Source organism: Poeciliopsis prolifica, unplaced genomic scaffold (genome assembly GCF_027474105.1).
Source record: "Poeciliopsis prolifica strain line A6 unplaced genomic scaffold, Auburn_PproV2 SCAFFOLD027, whole genome shotgun sequence".
Lineage (NCBI taxonomy): Eukaryota > Metazoa > Chordata > Actinopteri > Cyprinodontiformes > Poeciliidae > Poeciliopsis > Poeciliopsis prolifica.
The window spans coordinates 1901557-1927862 of record NW_026562402.1 but is presented as its reverse complement, the minus strand read 5'-3'; the positions used below and the strand labels follow the sequence as shown (position 1 = coordinate 1927862).

Sequence of the window (26306 nt, the reverse complement as noted above, 5' to 3'; positions counted from 1 at the left end):
ACTCCGTGTTGTCTTGTCGCGAGCCGTTGGTCTGCTCTAACTGTTGTTGAAAGCTCTCAGATGTGCAGGGAGCTGAACGTCCTGAAGCGGAAGAAAGCACCTACTTTCACTCACACTGCCGTCCTCTGGACTCGTTTTTATCATTTTTTTGTCTTTTCTAAGCTGACCGGAATTCGGTTTTCAACTCTTACTTTTAGTGTAGTTAATTCCACGAACGTGACTTTTCTTGTATCCCCTCTGCTTGCCGCTCTGCAGTGAAGTGGAAGCTGAGTCTCATCAGCTGCGGCAGCTAACCTGGATGAGAGGCTGCTCAACATGAACGGCGGAGTCACCAACTTCAGCACCTAACAGGTAAGCTTAACACCCACATGTTCACGTGAAAACGAAAACAAACAAACAAACAAACAAAAAAACTAACATGTTCATGTTTTTATTAGAAGTTTGAATTGAGTCGTGCTGAACAGGTGTATTAGTGTCCGACCAACCCCAGTGATTTTACTCTCCAGTGTTAACATTGTGGCTCAGACTCCACTCTGTAGTCAGCTGATACAGGAATGTCTGGGAGCTGTGGGAGCCAGGCGTTCACCTGCCGCTGGCGCAGCTGCCTCCATCAAAGAGCTGAACCGTCTGCCAACACCAGCTGAAGGGGACACAAGTTTCCAGGCTGTGAAATATGCGCTCAGTTTTCTGGATGGTCGGCATGCCGTGGTGTGGTGAAACACGAGCGCCGCTGATAAAAACCTTTCCGTCCCTCGCGCTCCGTCTCCTGGGAGCAGAGAACAGGAGAAACGCGCGTGTCAGGCAGGAATTCCTCCTCGGGGTGACTGTGTGTTTTTTTATGGCTATAAATGGAAGATGGAGAGGTTGGTTCGGCTGCAGCTCTCTCCATGTTCTGTGCCAGCTGTCAGATTTAATCTGGCAGAATCAGTGGAAACGAACGGCACATGAATAAACCAGAACCAGTGGCTCGACGCAAACTGAACTCTTCTGAACTGCAGGAAGTTCTCCTTTTTACGTTTTGATAAAGGACTTCCCATCTATTTTGGAACGTGCAAAAAGATTCTTGTGGTTTTAGACGGCTCAGCCTTTAACCTCAATCATGTGGCTCTTTGTTTCCAGACATTTTTCAATAGCCGGCCATCTGCTTACTGAGGGCTCTGCTCCAAAGAATGATATCACATTACCTACTCTGGACCGCGGGGGATGACTGGAGGTGTGCCTTTATGGTATTATTAGGAACATTGTCCTTTTATAAAAGTTGAATTGTTCTCACACTGCAGCCCTATAGGTCCACCCACTTTCCTTATTGTTTATTTGCTCTGTATCAATTGTTACCACTCCATTAAGAGCAATGTCAAAATATACATTTCCGTCAGTTAAATTTGTTTGAAGTTTGAAATACTAATCTGATATTGAACAGTCCGATTACAGTTTTCTTTAGTCTTTATGCAACCAGGGAATCTTTTTAGGGAGACCTGGCAAAGATGGGCAGCGCCATCAAGAAGTTACCATCATTAAATATAAATAACATGCACAGACATGAATTAAAAACGGTGATAAGTTTTGCCCAGGGCTCTTTTTTTCATTTTTTAAATTTGATTTCATACAGATGAAATGAATGAAAACAAGGAGTTAAAGAATAGAAAGTATACCAACAATGAAGTCTGCAGGTCATCAACGAAGGCAACCTCACTCAAGAATATAACTCAGTGATGTGTCAAGGTGTTGCAGTTCGCTATCTCAGGGCAGATTGATAAGTTGCATCAGTCTTGTGAAAATTACATTATAGCCAGTCTGCTGTGATACTTTTGGGCTTTTGTCTGCTGAACTCTGCAGGTCAGCATCCCAGAGGAAGAACAAACTGATGTCCTTTTTCTACTGAAAATGTCTAGCTATCGCTGGTAAAAGCTAACTTTGGGTCTTTCACCTACAATAAAAGCTTCCACAACACAGAATGTTGTTGAGTGTGCTGTTCACCGATCTGAAAAAAAGTTTTAAACAATTGAATTTTATGACTTTGTTGTCACTCATAGGTACAACAAAAATGTTTTCACTTTTTTTTCTTTTTTTACAAAAAATTAAACATTGCATTGTTTTAAATTGGTTTAAACATACACATAAACAATTATCATTGGTTATGCCTGTCACAAAACTTTGTTGGGCAATAAATTGTCTCATAAGTTATTGCGATAAATATTGTTTTGATTTTCAAGTAATACAAATGGTGATGGCATAATAGTGCAAGAACACATTCTCAACAATCAATAAATTTAAAATTCTAATTAACATTCACACTGGAACTGGAAGACACTTTAAATATCCACTAAAAATTCAAAAAGCATCTGAAACAACAAATGACTAATAAATAATAAAGTCTCCGAAAACAAAATTGTCCTTCAAAAAAGGACCAAAATGAAGACTTTTGTCATCCAATTTTTGGTAGAAAGAGAAAAAAGAGAAAAAGTAATAAATTATGCATGTGGAAATTATGAAGTATGTTTTATCTCATCATGTAATTAATTGATTTCTGTCTTACTGCAACATGCCTACCATCAGGGGCATTAATAACTCCCCTACCTGTGATATTTTCACTGAGTTAAAAAACATAATCCGAGTGAATTCATTAGTATATTGCTAGCCTGAAATCGACAATTCTTATTCCTACTAAAAAAATCCGAGGCAGTTTAGCAGAAATCCCTCGTCTTTGTGGTCAAACTGTTGGGATTTTAGTGGTTTTAAAATGAATGGCTCACAGGAAGCGATTAGGTTTTCCTCTTATTCTGCTCAGACCTTTCATGACACATAAAGAGCAGTGGTTCGAAAGGCCACTTCAGACGCAGCTGGTCACTGAAAGGCAGCGCTCCGCTGCTGAAACCACCACTTTCCTTTTGCTTTCTATCCATCATAAAAAACAGTGACTGCCAGGCATGTTTGCAGCATGGAAGGGGGTTCCGCAATTCATAGGTGTCAAAGGTCGAGCGTATTGTTAGGTGGGTAGATCATCTTATAACTGTGTGAGAACTGGAATTGAAGGAGATAAAAAAAAATGGATTGTTTTTTAAACACTTCAGTTCAGAATGTAGGAATCTTTACATCTGTGTGCCACATTCTGTAGGAAGACGCGAGGTGTATTTTAGCACTATAGGTGTGAGCTAATCATCATAAATAGGACGGGAATGTCAGTCTGGATCACATCTGGTAAATAAATGACTGATTAATATCGGACAATGAGATCAGACTGTGAAGGTGAACTTGTGTCGGAGAGGGAAAAATATGCACCCCAGATTTTGATGATAGAAGAGTTTTGGGGCGTTCCTCTATGTTGGTCGCTGCAACAGCTGGTGGTCCCTCATGGTACATTCTTCCCTGCCTCTGTGTGTGTGTGTGCTGTAATGGGGTGTGGGAGAACACTTGCTCAGGCACCGCAGTGGCCACAGGCATCTCTGGGAAGATAATAGAAACTGAAAGCCATTGTGCAAACTCTAACCTCATACCTCATATTTTCCTTCCCTCTGTCTCACCAAGCCTTTCCTTTTTTATTATTGATAAAACCTGGTGAAAACACCGTACATTTAGTTGAACTCTGGTTCAGATGTGCTTGCTATCTGTTGAGTAGATCGAATCCCCCCTTCGCCCCCCAATCTCAGTAAGCCCCTGAGGGAGTTGGCAGACAGTCAGATTGGCAGCCTAATAAATACTCCTTTTCATTAGCAGCAAGCCTCTATTCGTTGTGCTTAAATGGAAATCCTCCTCCATCCTCTCATCCTATTTACCACACAGACTTTACAATAGAAGTACAGGACGTTTGACAAGAAAATAACCTAAACAGATGTCTGACACATGATATGCCTGTAGATGTAGAGGTGTAGCCTAATCTAAGATCATTTTGCTCACCAGACAGATAGCAGCTCCACTCTGTATGGGGTGTTCAAGATGCTCCTCTCACAGCTGTTTTCTTTTTCTTTTTTTTACATTCAGTTTTTTATTGTATTTCTTGGAGCATATTTATTTGTGTCGACAAAACTCGTGGTTTTAGCAAGTTCATTTAAAGTTGATTGATCGACAGTAACAAATTTCACTGGACAAAAATTATCCCAGAAATTATTGTGATAAATATTTATATTTTAAGACCAAGTAATATATTGATAGTGGCATAATAATGCAAGTTTTACCTCCTAAAGATCAATGAATGTTTTAAAGAAGACTTAATCCTGGAACTGGAAGATATTTTAAATTGTAATGCTGCTATTTTTTTTTTTTTTTTTACAATCAGACTCCTTAGAAGTACGCTAGCTTAACAATGTTTGAATTATTTTACTCATTTACAAAAACATTATTTGTAAAACCTTTCCCATAATTGTGAAAATAAACAAGTTAATAATTAGTTTCCTCCAAATTAGTTTAATATCCCAAATTATAGAATTTATTATTACGTAAATTATACTTAGTGTCCACCTTCCCTTGTTTCTTGGTTTCTCGTAGTGGTTCACTTACAGAATGGTTTGAATTCATGAGAAGACAAGATTAGCTGGTTCTAGTCTTGTTTCCAACTAAAATTCAGCCTCTTTTTGCATACATGAGCCAAGCTACCTTAATTCTCCTTGATGTAATCCTTTTTTAGCGTAATCTTCTTACAGAGTCAGAAGATGGAACACCTTGTGAGACCCAGAGGGTGTGGTTTTCATTGTTCTGGGCCAGCTCTAAGTCATAGTACAGTTGTGTGTGTGTGTGTGTGTGTGTGTGTGTGTGTGGTTGTGTGCCATGTCACCGGCTCTTGGCTTCAGCCACAACCCCTGTTCTCTTCCACTAACTCCCCAGAGAGTCCGGCCCCAGCCTGCAGCCCATCCTCTACACAACAACCTTAAGCCCCCAGCTGGCCTTTCCTATATTGCCTAAGGCTCTCAACCCATTTTTCCTCTGTGTGTTTCGAACGCAAAGTTGTGCATTTTTTTGTGTGATTTGATGGCAGTGGTTAAGATAACTGGATTATAGTCCTGCTCTTGTTTTTTTGTTAAATAGAATGCTGTTTCCTAATGGCTGATGATTTGAGATTTCAGTGCAAGGATGCTGCTGTCATTGGGATTACAACGGTTTTAAATGGAACTATGTCTTGTTTTAACATTTGACTATTACAAAAATTGATTAATTTTTTTAATTATTCCGGAGGCTTCCGACCTTTTATTTTTTTAATTCTATCTGTGTTTCTCTTATCAAGCTAAACAGTTTATTTATTTATTTATTTTTTTTTTTTTGCAATATACCACAAAATATCGGTCCAGTTTGTTATTATATATAAATATTTCAAACTTAAAACTCTTTCTGAATTCCTTTCTTATTTATTTTTCTGTTATGAAAAGAGGCTGAGCCATTTCAGACGCCTGTCCTTTTGTCTAGGGGTGACATGTTATTAGAAATGAAATGATCATAATTATAGTGCTGAATTGTGATGCATTCAAAATATTTTTCTCATTTTACTACTTAAAAGAAGCAACGCCGGCATCACAGTTGTATTTCCATTATAAACTTTGTCGATATTCTGCTAACTTAGAAAAAACACAATTTTGGTGTTTCCATTAAATGAGAAACACAATTCAAATCACGTTTGAATAAGTTTGTTCACACATTAAGTTATTAAAAGATGACCAACGCGTCATCCTCCTACTTCTTGTCGTCTTGTTGGTCTTCACCGGAGTGACATCTAGTTGTTGATCACATGACTTGTGAGATGTAAAACGTAGTTCTATGGCAGTTTGGAGAAATACACTGATTTCCAACAATCAAAATCACGTTATACTAGTGCAAAGAGTTAACTTTTTTCCCCCCTAAATTGCCTTGTTTCCATTCAACAAATTTATTTTTGTCATTTCAATTTCTTGATTTTATGGTCAATGGAAACACAATTTTTGATGTGGAATTTGGCATCTTGAAGAAAAACGTGACAAATTCATTAGTCTTTTTCTTTCCAAATTGGCGTGTTCCCATTAGGCAAATTTATTTTTGCATTTCCAATTTTTGCAGTTTTAAGGTTAATGGAAATGCAGTGGGTAGGAAAGTAGTCACTTAAAATTGATTGTTACCGTTATTTTAGTGAAAAATGTTAACAGTACCACCTAACTGCACAGTCAAATCTGTTTTTAGCATCTTACATTATGGAAATCCCGGCATATTTGTAATCGCTCCTGTTTCGTAGCAGATTACCTTAATTCTGAAATTTCCAGCTTTAATATAGGAGGTAAAAAAGTAAAATCAGAGCACACTGTAATATATGAAGCTTATGAATATATGAAAAAGACGATATGGTATTTTTAATAACTGTGCTGTATTTATGTTGACATTTTATTCTTATTGCATTCTTTATTCTCTTTTTATATATATTTTATATTGTCTTTGTGTGAATCTTCTTACTTGGATTCCCTGTCATTTTGCTGCTGTTGCACTGAAGTTTCCTCTTTGTGGGACAATAAAGGATATTTGTTTTCTATTCCATTTGCTACTGATAATCTATGTTTTGCCTGAATGTCGCCTGTTGGCCTTGTGTCGTGCTGAATGGCTACACACAAGTGAGCCCATTTGCTGACGAACCACAAATGTAAATTCTCTTTGCTCAATGTGTGCATGGTGCTAGGTGTCATATCTCTCCCTGGACAGTTGCTTCTGAATCCGGTAGAGTTATGCTAGGGATCCAACAAACTCACAGGTGGAGCATTCCCTTTCTTAAAGAAATCCCCTTACATTTGTTGTTAGGGTGTGGCTTTGGTTCTATTGGCAGCTGGTATTATTACTCTGAAATGTAATCACCTCACAGCCTGGGAGAGACACTCCATATTGAATTTGCTTCTTCATTTCTCCTTCAGAATTGTCTAGTTAATTACTACAGCTAACCAGGACTGGCACCACCAGTGGTCAAGAAATGATCAATACCATTTGCACAGCATTTAAAATAACATTCTGGGAACCCATCGATCAATTCCGACCCAACTGGACCGCTTTATTCAACTGTCTGTTGAGATAATGGATTTGGGATAACTTGCGCATATGGACGTAAAGTAAGATTGAGAGGCTTTAGCTAAGTCAGCTTCCCTGTTGTTTAAAGGGGTTCTCGCTTATAAGGTTGCTCATCTGATCCTTAGATTTATTGCAGTGAATACGATTTTTGCTGTCAGTTGAGATCAGGTGCTGGATAAGTTAAATCCTCTTAGTCCAGGACTCTCCAAAGCCCAGGGGTTAGGGTTATGGTGGACCCTGTCTGCAGTTTAAGAATGGTACAAATTTGACCCTCCAAGAAATTGTGCTGATACAGATGACCACTTCTTATATGTTTTTAGAATGAGCTCTTGTTAAATGGAAAATGTTCAATACAACACAAACTATTTTGTCTTCTATTAGCCATGTTTTTTTTTTTTTTATTTTTACTTTGATAATAATATCATTGAAGTCAGGCCACAAACATCCACAACTTTTTACTTAACAGTCTTGGGCACCAGCCCATTAAACTTATCTAAAGATGGAACAAATATTAGAAAAAAATTCTCATTCTTAGTGTGGACATTAGACTAAAGACGAAAAAGAAATCATTCAACCAAAAACATTAAAAAAATTGTACACCTTTATTTTATTAATCCTGCTGCGGTCTTCACAGATTGACTCATTTGGACCCTTAAGCTTTTTACTCTGTGCACAGTCTGACAGGGTCAGTGACCCCACATGGTCTTAGATGTTTTTTTGTGTGTGGTTTCGGGAACTGATGGTCTGACAGAACAACCTGCCTCCTGTTTTCCTGCTGTCAGATTGTGACATTTGCTGCACTCCTTCTCCAGTGCAAAAAGATTGAACGCCACAGCCTTAGCCTATCTAAGAGAAATGGTGGGAAATGAATTTGCCCCTTTCTCAAATGGTATCGCCACATAGGACCAATACATTGTCATTTTGTCCCTTTGTAATTCCATTTCATACACAATTATTTAATACCATGTAAGTATCAATTTATTTCCGTGGAAACTTTGCTATAGAAGATAATTACCTTACTTTTGTCGCTTCATGCAGAAAGTTATGTGCATTTGAAGCAAAGTGATAACTATAGAAGTCATCCTGAGCTGTCATGTATAAATTAAATAATGAACATTTCAGCAACAAGGTAGTTAAAGTGCTTTACAAATTGAAAGGATAAAAACATTAAACGCGTCATACAGTCAACAATTGTGAAGCCACTAACAGACATTGAATTTATAAAGTGTCATCATTTTCTGGACTTTTGGTCAGTGGGTGAACAAACTCATTTCCAAGGCCACAGATGGCTCTCGGGCCACGCTTTGGTCACCATTGCAGTATGGTGAAGGAAGAAAATTGGGTGCCATGAGGAAATCTGGCCGAGTTCTACCCCAATTTAAAACGTGGAAAGTTTTTGCAGCATTCATGAAAAGCCATGATGTCTGATGAATGTTACTCTCTACTGCACACGCGCTATTAAAACATCTAGGAACTAGTAATTGAGAGCAGTAATTCATTATGGACATGTTTATGGGAGGATTTGCTTTTTTATTTGGTTGTGAAGTGAATAAGAAACAATACGGGGCGAATGCAACACAAAGCCATAATTCTTTACTGTAATTAGGGTGCTTTATGAGGAAAAACTACTTCCTTTGTTTGCCAAAGCTCCATTATTTTCTATAGAGTGGTTTGCGTTTTCACTCATTATTTGCTGCTGGTCACACAATTTTCATGCACTAACCACAATTAGTTATGTGAATAAGAGCAGCAGCAACAACAGGAGGGAGATTTTGAAGCAATTCTTGAATATTTGAATCTCCATTTGAAAGCTGAGCGTGCCATCGTTTCATAGGGTGGGAAGAAGTAGTGAAGCAATGTGGATGTTCCAGTGTGGCTATCAGATGCTTTGAAATTATATTTGTCCTTTACCATTTTGTTTTCCTTTTTATTCTTTTTCCTTTCTTCTCTCTTTTCTTCCTTTTCTTTTCTTTTCTTCTAATCCATTTAGGTCCATGAGCAAGGCTCTGTCTCAATGTAGTAATTGGTGGGTAAACACTACAGAAGCTCCAGAGAGGTTTGTTAAACTTCAACTACTGGACCTGGGCTGTTAGTGGCCTAATAAATTCAGCCAAAATCATCTGTTAACTTCTGTATGCTTTGGATTCTCAGCTTTAAAAATCCAGAAGCGCGGAACAACAATGAAGCACACTTGAACAGAAAGGTCTGACAGAACTTAAGCTGATGCTTAATTAGAAATACTGTGTTTCATATGTATAGGAAGTAGAAGAACTTGATTGTTCTGTAATCCATATTCTTTATTCTCTCTGCATCTCAATTAGCACAATGTTGACTTGTTCCTCTTAAGCTGGCCAAAACCAGCGGCTCCCAGGAAGCTGTGTGAGATTCGCCCGGAAGTTTAACCTGAAAAGGAGCTTTAAATGACTGTTGTGTGGCTCACGAGGTCTGACAGATGCCTTTCTTTTGCCAATCTCTTCTGCTGCCTTTGACTGGCTGCTCATTCAGTGTTTTATTAGATGAGGAGATGAGCAGAACAGAATAATTCAGTAAAGGACCTTGGCCCTTGGGTGGATTACAGCTGAGAAGCAACATATTTGTGTCTGCTTGCTTCAAGAGCAGCAGCTGCTGGAGGAAAAAAAGAGGAAATCATTTAGTCTGTTTGTTTGACCTGTTTAATCGTGGCAATAGTCAGCATCTGGTTGGCAGTTAGCATGGTTGCTTATTAACATGACAAACCAATACATGTTATTAAGCTGAATTAATAATGTTCATGTAGTATTTAGTTATATGTATGCAAATATGGCTTTGGAATAAGCCGGGGTATTGACTAACATTTCCTAGATGAGGTCAGAGGAGAACAGGTAGTCAGTGGATGGAAACCATCTCTCGATGTACAAAACATCAAACCGAGAAGCAAATGGTCCACTGGGACAGAAGACTGCATCGGGTCCAACTCCTGTCAGGTATGAACTGGAAACTGAGGCTGCAGTACTAATAAAAATAACAATAACAATTATTATAATAAAATAATAATAATAATAATAATAATAATAATAATAATAATACTCATTATTATTATTATTTATTTGCATTTATTAACATGGTGTCATCATAATCTTAAATGTTAGATCTATAATAGAGCATTGTTCTGTAAAGCCAGGAAACCAACCTTTCAGACAAAACATCAGACTGGCCTCTTGGGAAATATCCCAATTCTCCTGATTAGCTAATCCGGGTCCGTACACGTTCACAAATCAGGACACGTCCAAACAGCAACAAACCATCAGGTCTGCAGGGCAGATCCTGGAGCCTGACCTTATTTCTAGCCAGTACTTATACAGGTCTGGGGTGAGACAAAGGGCAAGTGAAATCTCTGCATACCTCACACCATTTACATACATGCAGACAAAACAAGGTGATGCTTCTTTTTGTTGGCCTTTGTTAGTAAGAAATCTCTGTTGATAGCCTCATAACTCAGCAGGAGGTTGAGTAAAAGTGAATTAATTATTACTGATCAACAACAATTTCCTCACATGCTAATGAAATATTCATTTGATTAAGTAGTCATTGCCCCCAGCTTAACAAAATGAAGAATTTATGGATCGAGGTATTTTTCTTAGGTGCAACAAAAAGAACAATGCAGCATAACGGGAACAGTGTGTCAGGACAGATTTTTACCACCAAATCTATTGAGACCCCTAAATGTGAAATTCTCTTTTGCACCAGCAGTAAAAATATTTAGCTATTCCAGCACATGCTTCTGTTTTGTGGTTGGTGGTTTCAGCCTGGAAAAGCAGAAACGTACTCAGCTGCATTCATATGCAGAATATGAAACTGATGCAGATGTTTTCTGCTGCTGTTGTGGTGTTTTTGTATCGGAATCTGAGTTTCTGAACTAGTAGCAAAGTAAAAACGTGTACTTATTTATAGTTATAAATACCATAATGTAATTTCCTCAAGTGATATAAATGTCAATTGAGGAAATCACTTTTGAAATGTTTTGTTTCTCAAAATAAGTGAATAGTATTTCTTAAAACTAACTGATTTAGTTCTGCTGTTGCAGAGCTAAATTCTTTGGAATTAGAACATGAGGAATTCATTTTTATATAACTGACCTGCAGACAGAAACTTCTTTATATACTACCTCTGAAAAGTTACTTCAAGCATTTCATGGGGGAATTTTATTGTCATAAGATGAAAACTTAAATTTTCGATCTCAAAACTTTTGGTCTCTTTCAAATATTTTCTGTTCTCCCTCACATTTTCTACTAGCACACAAACTTTTTCTCTGCACACATCAAATCTGTGCAAGTAAACCTCTCTGCTCCCTTGCAACATTTTCTGCCCTTCTGCGGGTCGTTTTTTTTTTTTTTAATTGATAAATGATAGCCATATTCAGTCACAGTGACTTGTTTAAGAGCAAAAGGTTTGTGAAAGAAAAACATTTTCCACAAGACATTTCGGCTCTTTCTTCAGGCAATTCTCAACCAGAGGCATATACCAGTATGGTATATGCCTATTTTCCAGATCATTTATAGCATGATGGGCATTTTCCAGACTGATTAAGCTCTGACATCGATGAATCTTATAAGCCCGTCTCTGACACAGAATATGGAACCGCAATGGGATCATTAATGGGTCAAAGCACCTGTAATCTGTCATTCAATTAGTGGGCAGTTTAATTCTGTCTTCTTCCTGGGTTCAATTCAACATTCCAACAGTCACAGAAATGGTCTTCAGATACAACATTAAAAATGGCTTTACTTTCTAAGATTTAAGTTGCATTGTTTTCTCTAAACATATTTAAGCAAGGACTGATTTAGGCTCATTTAGTGCCCTGGAGTTATTTAAACTACACAGTTGTTAAATTATTTAATATTTAATCAAATCTACAAGAATTAATTCTATTAAAGATGCTCATTGCATCAAAATGAAGCAGATGGACATGAAAATCAGTGTTGGAGACTAACACTACAACTGATTTTTGAGAACAAAACAATGCCTGACTAAGAAAAAAACCCGTACCATCAATAATGTTGCCGTGGCACCAAAAAAGGCTTTTAGTATTTTCCATAGCATCTGTATCGAGTTTGAAATTATACTATCATGACAACCCTGCCTGAAAAAATGTTGTCAAAATGTGTTTTTTAGAATGCCGAAAGTCTTGTTGTGGATTACTGTTTTGTGGGCTCAAGCTCAAGAATATTTTTAGATTTTCAAAAAAAAAAAACATTTTTTATTGTTATTTTTTTTTTAACCAGTCTTTGCCCGTGAGACAGTACAGTTAGAAACAATGTAATGTCAAAACACAATACTACAGGGCTCCAACTATCACTTTGTGGCATAACCAGACACCTTCAGTTAAAGGTATTATTATAAAGATATTTATAAGCAGAGTTTAGGTGCTTAGCTGTCACTGAGTGGCTGATTCCTTTGGCCAATGGACGTGAGTAGTTGAAGTGTCCTTATAATAGAGACTTTGTTTCAAACATGACTTAGCAGTTGATCGAGGGACATGCCTTCTCTCTGATAAATGATGTCTGCTGAGGACTTTCCAGACTGCTCTGTGTAACACACCATCTGGTGTGTCAGGTTAGGACTCTGTAGGATTCCCCTGAAAAACAGATCATATGACAAATTAGCCTTCCTGTAATGTGCATCCTCATCCGTCAGTGGGGACACCTGCAGCTCAGTCCTGAGCCCCCCTGTAAAGTATTAGATCAAAAACAGAAAGAAGAGCTTAGCAGAAACAAGACAACAAAAAAACTATGATGAAAAGTTGTAAGTTGGTGAAAAGTTGTAGATATTTTGAGGAAAAAAACAATCAGATGGCAGACATTGGAAGAGAGAGAAAATTCAGGTTTATTAATTATCACTGCGGAACTGCACTTCTGAAGTATTATGATGATAGGATTAATATTAGCAACCATTTTTAGGATTTAGGGATACAGATAAATACAGTTTTATTGACCATATGGCAGGGATGAAGATTGGCAAACAGGTCTATTTCACAAGTCTTGCATCTCACAACATAACTTCTCATCCTACTGTTCACTTCTAGGCTAATATTTCTGGTGATTAATATTTTCTGTGCCTTGATGTTATCAATGCTTGATATTTTTAATTTAATTTTTTGGCTTTACAAGTCTAGCTCATTCCTTATAATGTTGCTGAGCATAGTATCCCTTGTCAGGTTGTGAGGCTACTTTGTACGCTACCGCTACCTTGTTTTGCTAGCTGTGGAGGATGTTAAGCTTTATAGATAGAGGTAAAAACCCGATTGCTTTGACTGTTCAATTCAGAGTCTAGTTTATTTTGATCTGTGAATTTTGCTGTGCTAACAATTTCCACGCAAAAGTCAATTGTTGCTAGTGTGACCTGGTAGTGTTGAGGTCAGGAATATGCCTGACTTTAGGTCAGCAAATAGACCTGAAGACTCTTAACACACAACACACGACAGGAATATCTCTTACGATTATCTCAACAACCATCCCAATAATCGGAACGTCTTTAAGCTTATCGGAATAAAAATCATGCCGTGTGAACTAGGCACAAGCTGTTTGTTAGTTCAGACAGTCTTTAAAACCATAGAAATGACTTTGTGTTATCAAGCTTAAAAATGACTAATTTTGGCCTCAAAGTGTAACAGCCTGGGAATGACTTTGTCTCTTCAGATTAGTACTGTTTATATACTGGGGAAACACATTTATTGAAGAGTTATTTGGCTAGAGATAGACCAAGTTCATTGCCATAGAGGCCGTTAATTGTACCTGGCTCCTGGATGCCCTTACTTGCAGACAGATGGTAGCTGGTCACGCTGACTCCAGGTGGGATTCTCTTCTTTGTTATTCTTGGTGCACATCAGACTCTGCTCACAGGTTGTCCATCATGCCTATTATCAGGAGGTTGCATTTTCACATTAAAGTGGTTGCTGGCAATATGAGAAACAGACCAGTGTAATGCTCCTCGGCAGCCGGCCGGTCCATTAGCTGAACAGTGGTTGGATCAAGTCTGTTTATTCAGCTGCCGGTACGCCCCTCCTGCCAGCCTCTCAAACACACTTCTGCAATCTTTCCCGGTTCTACACAAGCTTTAACCCTTCTCGGCTGCTTTCTCCGGGATCCAGAAGGATTTTAATGAGATATTCCTGCAGCAGATCATACTATGCCCTCTTCCTTCTGTCTAAATGGATCTCTGTTTTCTATACAGAACCCTGTCTACATTGGCCTTGTCCTCTTGTCTTTATTCCCCTCTCTCATGTCATTCTTTGTATCTTTTTTTTCTTATTGTGGGATCTACAGTTTGACCCCAGTTGCCCTTGACACATGCATTTCTATAGAGTCAGCCAATCAATAGAGGCTCCTGCGTCCCAATGTCAGATGTTGGCTCCGCTAATTGAAACTAACAACAACTCCCCCTGAGCGACAATGAGTATTTTTTTTCTTCTTTTTTTTGCTGTCTTTTGTGTGCTTCAGGGATGATAAATAGGAAGGATGGATGTTCTGCTGCTTTTGGATGGTGATCACCCTTCCGTAACCTTTTGTCCAGGCCTTTGTTATTGACTTATAAGTAGAAAATTTGTTCCCAGAACATGTCTGCTTTATGAGACAGCAAGAAAGTGTTAATGATTTATCGTTTAATGTTGTACACTTTAACCTTTGAAGTAAGGTATCATTAATTAATTAATTAATTTTGTCTATTGTATTTTATCTCATTTGGTTTGATTTGGAAGTGATTAATTAGTTGCTGTGCACAAAAGGTCAGTCGTAGTTAACAGGTTATTCACAAGATGAAAAAGGACATGGGTTTTATGATTTGTATAATCAAAAGTCAAAGCTTTGAGATTTCTGTAGAACACCCATAATCTTCAAGAAAGGTTGATTATATTCAACCGTATGTTTTACCAATAAATTAGGGGATTCACAAATTGAAACCCTAGGATCTGTTACTGGTGTAAAATATATCAGTCCATGTTTGGTCTGTCCATTTGATATGTTCAGGTTTAAAAATGCTTCTTTATATATTTTCACAACTTTTCTAGACCTTGTTGTATCATAGTTTAATTCAGATTAATTGCTCATTTTTAGATTTTTCTATTGAAAATGATCAAACACAGTGACCAAAGCACCATACTGAAAACTTTTGTCATCCAGTTTTGGTAGAAAGAAAAAGAGAAAGAAAAATGATAAATCATGCAAATAGAAAAGATCGAGATTGTTTTAAGTTATTATGTGATTCATTGATTTATTGCTTACTCTGACAGGCCTGTTGATGAATTAAAAGAAAAATTCAGTCACCAGTCAGACTCAATCTAGGGAAAATCGGCATATGCAGTTACTGACCAATTGAATGTTGCAGCAGGATCCATTCGACTGTTTTTGGCTGTAATACTTTTTAAAAAATCTATTTTATACAGGATTTCAACTCATGTTAGTTTTTGTCAATAAACATTATTTTAAAAAGGCTCCATGGATCATTTATAGCATGATGTGCATCAATCACATATATATGTTTGACTGATGGAGAAGTCTTTCCAGCCTTTATAAGAATCTAGAAGCAGCCATTTTGGGGGGTTGAAAAAATAGCAAAAATAAGAGAGTTCTGGGGGTGAGGGGGGTCTCTCAAAGCTACTGTAATTAATCCCAAGCATCAGTCAGCCTTTTCTCATTAATAATGTATTTCTTAGCAGCAGTCCTGACAGAGGGAGTGGATTTGGGTCTTTATTCGGAGACTCAGCAACAATGCCAGGCAACCCTGGAGGCCAATCTGCTTTACTCGAAAGCCATCCCCCTGAGAACTACATGTTTCAGTGCTCAGCCAAGCCCTTCGTGTCCAAACTGTGCCAATTAAAATATGTTTACAGCCTAAACCATGCACGGTCCTAATTTAGATTCAAACAACTATCAAAAATATGCAAGGCATATGTTGAGATTTCCCCAAAAAGGTGTATTACTGGAGATGCTCTGGCTATCTAACCAGGCGTGCTAATCTTATAGAAGAGTCAAAAAAACCCTCTAGAGACCTGAAAGGATATTAGTTTAAGTTGAGACATATGACTTGTCTTGTTTTCATGGAAGGAAGAAGCATATCAAGTTAATCTCTGAAATCTGGAAAAGTTCGCTTTTTAAACTATTATTTATAAAACCCAGTGTATTTCACAAAACTGCAATGGAAACAATTTTTTCACAACATGATTCACGTGATTCACTTGTCAAAAACCAGATTTTGTTATTGATGGAAAGACGAAGAAGACAACAGGAAGTGGTAGGAGTATGATGGGGCAACATGTTTTTCAATGACTTTTCATGTGAACAAACTTATTTACGTGGGATTTCAGTTGTTTAATAAATGGAAACATTGCAATTGCGAAGTTATGTATTTCAGCATGAGTGGAACATTGACGAAGTTTTCCACACAATTGAAATGTAGCTATTTGCTTTAGAATATTTGAGAAAGTCTGCAAATATCACAATCCACAGAAAAATTTGCAGACATGATTCCACAAATATTGAACCATGAATAAGAGGGGCTCCACTGTATTATAATTTTTTATTATGCAGATGTACGAAACTGCTCAATCTCGCTTGTGATCAATATATGTGTGATGTTTGCTGAAAAAAAATTCGTATGAAACATGAGACATTGGTCCCAAACTCAGAAATCAGTCTCTATTGCTCTGCAATAGAACTCCTTGTACCAAACAATTAATTGAGTAACATAGCTAGTAGATTATGAACACTTTCTTGAAAATCACTTTCATCTCTATTAATAACACCCCTAAGGTTGGTACTAATTGAAGTGCAGTTTGGACAAAATACCCTGTATGGAAACTGCTCAATACATTTTCCTTTAAATAATAATATAGTTGAACTTCTCAAACACTGCAGGTTTTGTCAACTGCAATGACATATTTTCTCTCAAATTTGAGGAGTTCCACATACGTACATTACGGTAAATTGCACCACCCTGTGTTTCTGAGCATCATGTTGCAGTCCATTTGGATCAGTTCAAGATTCTATTTGTCTGAGTACAAATAGTACTCAACCATTGCAGGCTGGCTACAGCAGGGTTCCAGCAGTTTGGCTTTGATGGAGCTGTGTTTACATCAATGGCAGTCCTTTCTTTTTCTGCACGTCATACAATGTGTCATTTTTGTCTGGTTCTTAATGTAATTTGTATTTCTTTTTCATCACTGTTGGTTTTTATTTTTTGTTGTGTCTGTTTTTTGTTCCTGGTAGAACTTCCTCGTCCATTTTTATACACTCACACACACGCAGAGAAACACACAGCTCCTCCTTTGTAAGTCTCGTTCTTCGTGTTCCTGTTTTTTTTTTTTTTTTCTTTTTAACCAATCTCTTTCTTGGTTAAACCTTCCATTTTGATCAATCATTGATGATCCCAGGTGTCTTGAGCCCTCAGGGAATATCATAATTGGTTATCCAGTCCTTATGTACACCCCTTTTCTCCCCATCACACACACACCTGCAGGCTCCTTACACCCCCTGCCCTTCTTGCTTTTCCAGATCACAGTTAAACCTTATCCTAACCCCTGCCCCAGTTTCTCCCTCTCGCTCCTTGGCTGTTTCTTATCTCCGTCTCCTGCTCTACACGCTGGACGTCAGTGAGCCAGCTTCAATTAAAGAAGCAGTGGGGTTCCCTAAGCCATTAGCCATATTAGTGTTGGGTCCATGCCTATGCCCCCTCTCGAACAAAGACCTCTGAATGCTTCCTGGTGTAGTTTGGTTTTGGCATTTGTCTAGATTTAGCTGATTTGCAGCCACACAACCTCTTAGAGACTCCAGGGTTGGGTAGATTAGGCTTTCTTCTAATTCAGCACTCTTCCCATCTTGCATTGCAAGTCTCAAAAAAAGCATTCACCATAACAGAGGAGACTAGGCTTGATGTTCAAGTTGGGACAATATGACAATAAATGTTAGGACAGCTGATTCTCACAATAGGACAATGACTTTGTTGGTCATTGATTGAGAGAGACGTCAACTTGGGAAAACGAGGCATTTGCTCATTTGATTAATGACATGTAAAATCCTCTCAGTTCCTTCCTGTTATCATATACTTAACCTTTCACAATGAGTTGTTTTTGTCCCCAGATCACAATCACAAACCTCTGTCCTCCAGCGCAGGCAGGCTCCACTCATCAATCATCTTTGATTTTTCTGCCACACATTCAGAAATCATGGTAATGTCTCCCAAGTATTAGGCATAATGTGTGCACGTACTTGTTTTGTGTGTGTTCCTGAGCAAGATGGAGCGAGCACAGTCTATTAAGCATTTGACAACCAAAGACCTCCCACTCTAAAAGACCCGCTCGGATTGTCCTCTCTCCCAATCCCAGGAAACTAAGGGGGGACAAAGGCGTGTCTCTGCAGTGATGGGAGTGAGTATTTTCTTTCTAATGAAGCTGTCCATCATATGTTCTGTTGACAGAAGGCCACAATAACATTCCCACCTGCCCACTCTTCCTAAGCAATCCATTAGAAATCCAAATCCACTAGACTTTAATTTGTTTGGCATAGAATAAATACAAAGTCCTAAAAAATATTTATCATGAGCTAAGGTATTTTGTGTGTAACATCCTTGCATGTTTGTTATCACCTTTTTTATTAGTAGTCTCTTGAGATAAGGTACTGTTTTTATGACAAAATGTTAAGATTTTTCCAGTATTTTTTTTTAAATTAGGAATTGTCATCTGGTTCCAATGCCACCTGGGTTTTAAAGTATCTCTTCTATTTGAATGTGTTTGTATGTACGGGTTAGGTTCAATCAGTCTTATGTTTTGATCAAGTGTAAGCCAGAAAAACAACAAAGGGTGTCCTGATTCTTTATCTTTAACTGCAAAGCATGCATTAATTTAAGTGTAATTAGCTGTTAAATGTTAGTTTTTTGTGGTTTTCTTGCAGTGTTTAAATTTGGGCTGCTTGGTTATGAAAAATATTGCAGTCTTTGCCATTTTGGGTAATGAAGTAATGATTCAAAGTAATTAATTATTGGGTTTGGTCATTAGGTCATTGGCTCTTCAAGTGGTTTACTCTTGAAGAGCAGTAAATGGTCTTCACCACTGAATTTGTCCTGATACCTTTTTTGTTGAATCATTTCTTTGAATAGCTGATGAAGTATGTGTTTAAAGGTAGGTCAGACCGAAAGCAAATTCTTTTATTTTTACCTGTTAACATGTCGTGACATGTTTTTCTGAACCACATTTAAACGCAACACGAGCGCTAAGATGCTCGTGCCGTTTTACACCTGTGCGGCAGCGATGGAGTCCTGCTGCTGAACAGAGCTACTCGGGTGTCTGTTAGAATCATGGCAGCACAGTCCCCCCCCCAAGTTAACCGAGTGAGTTGAGTAAAGCTGGTCAATACAGGTAATGTTTGCTTAAAGATGACTATCTGATGCTGATATATCACATTGAGCTGGTTAACAAAAACAGGCTCTGAATTTTTTTTTGACTATGTTCAAAAGTGGATAGTACTGGTTACATTTACCATGGTAACTTTATTGGGTAAAAGGTACATCATTTTATACATGTCACTGTTTATATCTTTACTGCTTATTTTGCATTAATAAACAAGATTATTTTATTTGAATGTTGCAGAAAGGCTTGTTTATGTATTTATTATTAAAGTAAAAGCTTGTTTTACTTTAATATAATCTGCCCCATCAAAATAAGCCTACCTTTATCAATTTTTAGCACAAATCAAAAGCTTGCTTTTCCCAAACTCAATTTTCTGTTTTCTCAACTATGATTTCCACTGACCATATAAATCATTCAATCAATAAGTGTGACAGGTCAGATGTGCTACTAAATGAAGTGTTCACTTCATTTGTAATCAGTTTTGAATCGCACCTGAATCAGATCAACATCACACAGTCCACTCTATGAATTTAGCTGTTGTTTCCAGTGGTTCATGTGTGTAAGAATAACCAGCTGTTAGTCACTAATGCTGAGACCACATTAGATCCAGGAAGTACCCACCAGCAGCCACCTAATGACTTAAAAAAAATCTGTAAGAGCATGGAGGGTGATTGTGAAAGAAATGGGGATTAGGAACGCCTGTCACTGCTCCGTTTTTTTAAAGCTTCAGTGGTTTTATGTCAGCTTGGGCACCCTGGCTGCAGATAAAACGCATCCGGGATGAAAGTAGGCTGCCTCGGCACATCCAAGTGACCGGCCAAGCTTGTGAAATATTAATGCAGGGCTTTGTTATATTGTTTTCTCAGTGCTTCAACTGTCAGATAGCACCACTCTCTAGAACCAAGACGCTGAAAAAGAAAAGAAAAGAAAAAGAGGTTGGGGTTTTTCACAAATTTCTCGACACAGATTTAGAGAAACTAGTGTGAAATCAAAATGAACCCGGCTCTATTATCAGGCTCCCATTCAGATTATAAGTTTGTGTCAGCACCTCAACTTTGTTAAATGGAAACACTGCTTATGATAATTAAATACGTCTTCTGTTTTGGGAGGAAGAAAGTACACTATTTCACATCCAGAGTTTTACCCCTTGGTGACCTTATATGAGGTCACAGATTCTAAAAAAAATATTTAATATTGAGGTACCACAACCAGATAATGTTTTGGCTCTGATGCATAGAAAATATTGAACTAAAAGAGGGTATATTTTCTTCTTAAATGATTGTCATTCTCATTTTCTTTGCTGGTATTTTACATTTAAAGCTTTATTATTTGAAAGCTCTCTAGATGCACGACATCTAGAGAGGCGCCTTGAATACCAGGCATGGGGACAGAGAGAGGGAGAGACGACCAAGAGGAGGTTATGCTGAGATGGGATGAATGTGCAATCAAACTCTGGTCCATATTTTCTTCTTAAATGATTGTCATTCTCATTTTCTTTGCTGGTATTTTACATTTAAAGCTTTATTATTTTATAAATTTTATGGTGTTCTGTTAACAGCTCACTCCAAGGCTTTTTTTCCCACCTCATTGTCTGGTAGACTCAGTTAGATTGGGAACCAAAAATGCAATATTGTTGCATTTTCAGAGACATTCTGTCAAAAAAAAATCAAACACTCTGAAAAACGTGTCTCCCAAAACCCCCATCACCTATGGGGCGCCACACCAACAACCACTGAAGGAAATTACACAAAAACCTTTAAAGAAGACATACGCACAACTTGTTTTTTGCAAAATGTAAACAAAAATGAAGTTGCGTCAGATTTTAGCAGATGTAGGATTTCACTTTGTCTTTGGTAAAGGACCTTGAGTCATTTCTCCCAAAGCACTAGACTCTCGCATTTCTTTTGAATGTGCAGTGCATTTACCCAGAATGCACTGCACTATCTTCTACTTCCTTCTTTTGGAGTGGTCTACAGTCTACTTGGTGTTCACTTCAACCAAACAGACTAGGTTTGTAGATGGACCAGAGTTTGATTGCACATTCATCCCTCCCCAAAGGAAACAGGCTTTCTAGGCAAACAAACTAAAGTTTGATTAAAGTGGACTGAACAGGGCTAGTGTGAATGCACCACAACTGTATTGAGTTGAAGTTGTATAATACATTTCTTTGGTCAGGGAACTAGTCTTGGCATGGTGATAAATGCTGCTGCTGGACAACAGCAGCACAGAATCCCTGTCTAAACATTCAGAAAATGCACGGCATCTAGAGAGGCGCCTTGAATACCAGGCATGGGGACAGAGAGAGGGAGAGACGACCAAGAGGAGGTTATGCTGAGATGGGCGAGACAGAAGGGGATGCTGGGCTGTCTCCACTTAGCATGTTATGAGTCAGGGGTTTGCCAGGGGTCACGAGCCCCATGAATAAAACAAATCATATTCTCACACTCCAGTGTTTCAACAGTCAGCAATGGGTTCCTCTGGGAATAGATGAAGGGCTCTTTATTCTTGTTCAGGACCCTTTTGAGAAAACACACTGCATGATTCATAGTGATAAAAGTTCTAAAACTGGTGTCTGGAAAGCAGGAAGCATCCTCCAGCCTCAGTGCAGGCTTATTGCTGTTTTTGTCAGACTCTGGTTTATTGCAGCTGAAATTGTCTGGATACAGCTTTTTTCCATTTCAGTTCTGCTCTTTAATCTAATATCCTGGCTGAAAATTGTATTTAACGTTCCCAGATGTCTCTAAAATAAGGCTGAAAGGATTTTTTATTTTTTTTTTATCATTACAAACAAAAAGCCACCGAGCAACATCGCTGGCCTTTCAGTGAGGCAGAGTCGCTGAAGCGTCCATAGACAAACCGATTCAAATGCCCTCTGATTGGGAAAGCCGGACCACAACTCTATTCACAGGACTGAGGCACATCGTCACAACAACGAAGGACGACAAAGGACTTTCTCAGTCTATTGAGCGCTGTGAAAGAAAAGGCAGCCGTGTGTGTGTGTGTGTGTGTGTGTATGTGCAGACTCGACTCAGTTGGGAGGTGGCTGTACAAGCCGTAGGTGGTAATGTATGCAGGCCATCCGCAAACACATGAATGCACATGCTCGTCTCACCCCACCTCCTTGTTAGTATTCTGCCACACAATGACTCTGGCAGCGCGTGCTTGATGACATCATGTTTCATACCAGCATATGGTCAGCCTGAATTTAAACCCTCAGACTGGCACAGAGATACCACTTGAGCTCGACTTGTTCTGAATTTAAATGCCTTTCACTTGGGTTAAGCCTTCTAGCTCCAGCTTAATAAAATACATTCTGTTCGTCGCTCCTCGTGTGTTAAGACCTCTCCTATCTGTTATAATTGGTATTAGACCACTTTTCATAATTATTATTTCATTTCTTGTGCGAAATCAACTATGGCAGATCAGATCTTTATTTATGCTTGTCAGTCACTGTGTTCTTTGTCTCCTTGAGCATGACACTTCATCCGCCTTAACTGCTGATGATGGGTCACAGGGCTTGGTAGCATCAGTGCAAGACACCGCTGCTCCTGTCTGCTCTGGCTACTATCCAGTAGTTGCACTGTAGAGTAAAATACAGTCAGTAGTATGAACTTGATAAAGCGCTGTACAAGTACAAGCTACTTACCATATGTGGGTGTGAAAGTGAGAATGTGGGTGGACCGTAACTATCAGGAGCTGTAGTTGACGCTGCAATGTCATTTTGTGCAGGAGATGTTGCTCCCTAACTGTTCGTTTCCTAAGGAAATTACGCAATGAGGCGACAATCTCTTGTCCTGCTCCAGCCAAGCATCTGGCAAAATTTGCACAAGTGAATTTTTGAGCTTGTGAATGTAGATGTGCACATGTGGGCTAGCAACACAACACAAGAAAGTTGGAATGTTCAACTTTTGTTGCTGCCGCTGTTGGTAGCACGTTTGGTGTGGAACTCGCTACTGAGGGAAGCAGACTTAAAGTTGTCCATTTTGTTAGCCATCAGTGAGGTTTATAAAGCAAAGTGAAAGAATGCTATGTAAAAGGACATGTCCAGACATGCTGTCCCAGGCTGTGAGAAGGAAAGAGCATGCATAATACGTCACTGGTCAGTTAAATATGAACTAAATGTATTTACAATCTTGATCTTGCAGAATCTTTTGCATGTCACAAAACAGAGGAAAAAAATGATGAAAAGCAGTATATTTTTTTGAAGGCTATGTTTGTGCTTTTTCATTCAATCCTTGGGTATTCTGAAGTTGTCATCCTAAGTTGGGCTCTCCGACAGGCCTGAGAGCTGAAGTCTGTAATTGTGGCATGATTTATTGGCTCCTCCTCGCTCTGCTGTTGTCTTCCCCTGTCAACAGGATCTTTTTTTGATCCGACCTCCACCCTTCTAACATTCTTTCTTACATTATTAACTGAAAACGCAAAAAAAAAACAAGTGAGGGAGTTCAAAGGACATTTATTCTGCGTTATGTATTGCCAGTTTTTAGAGCAGCCTGTAATAAGGTCAATGGAGTCTCAGCTGCTTCTGTCAGTCATACTTGTTCCTGCTCTTTCTCTCTCATTAAGTCACCACCACCTTTCTTACGGATGCTGTTTGACCCTTCCGCCTGTTGAATGAGGAATTACTGCACCATCAGCTCCTGTCCATCATATCTGCATGACAGGTCACCCTGTATGTATTATTGCATTTTGTATTATTATTTTACATCGTCAAATGTTTTCTATATGCACTCAGATCACGTCAGGAAATGTGGTGTCCAGGTAGGATAGATTGGGTAAGGCTTTCTCTACAAAAGTGGTTCAGAATGGTTACAGCTGAAAATAACAGGAATAAGTTCTGTTTTAATATGACTTCAACAAATTTAGGAAGCCAAGAATAAAATGAAGGCCACAGAAAAATACCTTTAATTTGAAGTGTACAGTTGATGTGTAAAGGTGAGCTATTTAGAAGAAATGCTCACACTGCACATAAGCGTGTAGCTCAGAGCATTACTTAAAATATCTGCTAATACCTGAGGAAATGAAAATACATGTTTATTTTATTATTGTGGCATTAATGTGAGCAAAATTGATTCAAGAAACAGTGGAGGAGATGAGTAAAGTGGAACAACACCGTACGGTGGCCCAGAAGGGTCAACAAAATGCAAAACCCATGACACAACAATAACAACAACAACAAAAAACTACAAAGGAAGTGATGCTAACACAGCGGATCAATCTAAAAACTGATTATTTATTTATTTTCTTTAACATTCCAGTTGATCTGTTTCTACTATATTTTTATATTTATTGAGATATTTACTTTTATTTAATTCAGTTATTTGACTTGCCTTTGAAAGTTGCCATGTTTTAAAATTTTATTGCACTTTTAATACACAATGACAATGAAAAGGATTTTGATTCTGAAAGTTGCTAGCATAACTTTCCTGTTCAGCATAATTTCTGATTTAACATTCCTGACTAACTTTCTTGTGCTTTTCTGTTATTGTGTTGGCATTTGCATTTTGTTGACCCTTCTGGGGGTCAATATATCATTATACATTGTATATTTTCTTCAGAGGAAGAAAATGTATAATGTTAGCAGCATGTAATGCCAAACAACTTGTCAGACTGTATTTAACAGATTTCTTAAATGTAGCATGTATTTCTTAAGAAGTGGCTAAAATCCTATTTTTTCTAAAAATACACAAAAAATATTCAGTCAACCTTCTCCAAAAATTTTAAAACCTTTAAATCTACAAATATTGCATGTGGAGTTTGTTGAGCATATTATTGATTTGTAATTTTGTTTCCCATGAGAACCTTAAACTTGATATTTGCCTATATTTCAAAATTCTTTGACACCACTGGAATAAACATTAAAATGTTTACAAGGACAACATTAGTTGGTTTAATTGACTCCTTAATTTAAGTCACTTTTATTTATCATGGCCACTTACATGTTTCTCACAAACGTTTTTTTTTTTTTTTTTTTTTTTTTTTTTTGAGGAATCTGGGCGTATAATTTTTATCAAGAAAAAGTCAGGATACATTGTTGATTCTGTTATGGAGAAGTGTAAAGCTGATTTATAGTATAAAAGAATATTCAAACACCATTCTGATTGTATATCACAGACTCTAACTATGCTATGTTTAAAGCTGCTAATGCATTGTGGCTTCTAGCTTCCTCAGTGTCCAGATAATCTCTGTTCTATGATTGACTGTTGAATTATTTATTGCTGCTCCTCGCTTTGAGGATCCATAAAACTACTGTTAGCAGGGCCTTGTTTCCTCCTTTTCACTCTAACACGTTGATGAATTGCTTGTAATGTCAGGAGTGGCCTTTTTGGCATTCGCTGCTGGTCCACTTTGTTAAACTGCTGCGGTGAATGATCGTCATTTATAGACTTGGAGATAATGGCAGCTCATTAGTAATGGATTATAAGGAATTAAACCCCCTACAGCTTTTACAGTGGATCCTGGAGTAGCGCGGGATGTGTTGGAGCAAGCAGGGGAGGCCCAACACCTGCTTTTCCCAACGAAAGCACCGCTGCCCTCAGGGTGAATGGATCCTGTCATAAAACGGCCTGAGCTGAGCGTATGTGTGGGCGTTTGCACATGATAGATGCCTATGTGTAGTCTTTCTTTTTCGTTTTAAGGGAAGTAGCTTTTATCCTGTGTCCGTTTACTGCAGCCACTTGGTCAGAGAGCTGTGAAAGGGACACTATTCAACCCCCCCAACGCAGTAGACAGAGAACCCCTTCAACACACCGGAGGGACACAGAGAGAGAGAGAGAGAAAGAGAGAGAGACCCTCTGTGTCTGCATGTGAACTAAAGGATAGAGAGATGCCCATTGACCCCAGTGAAGCCAACGGAAATGGAGAAAGGCCAACCCCGTACATCTGCCTCTCATAATGTTAGTGATCTGAACATACTGATCTGAAAGTC

General features: G+C 38.3%; 1 protein-coding gene across 2 annotated transcripts in view; it reads left to right on the top strand.

Moving 5' to 3' along the window:
• The first annotated feature begins 51 nt into the window (after positions 1-51).
• LOC129371719 (plexin-B1-like) overlaps positions 52-26306 on the top strand; it is a 67772-nt gene continuing 41517 nt past the window's right edge. For both annotated transcript variants that reach the window (XM_055048481.1, XM_055048480.1), the window contains exon 1: positions 52-351. The gene's annotated coding sequence lies outside the window, so the exon portion shown is untranslated. The remainder of the gene's footprint in view (positions 352-26306) is intronic.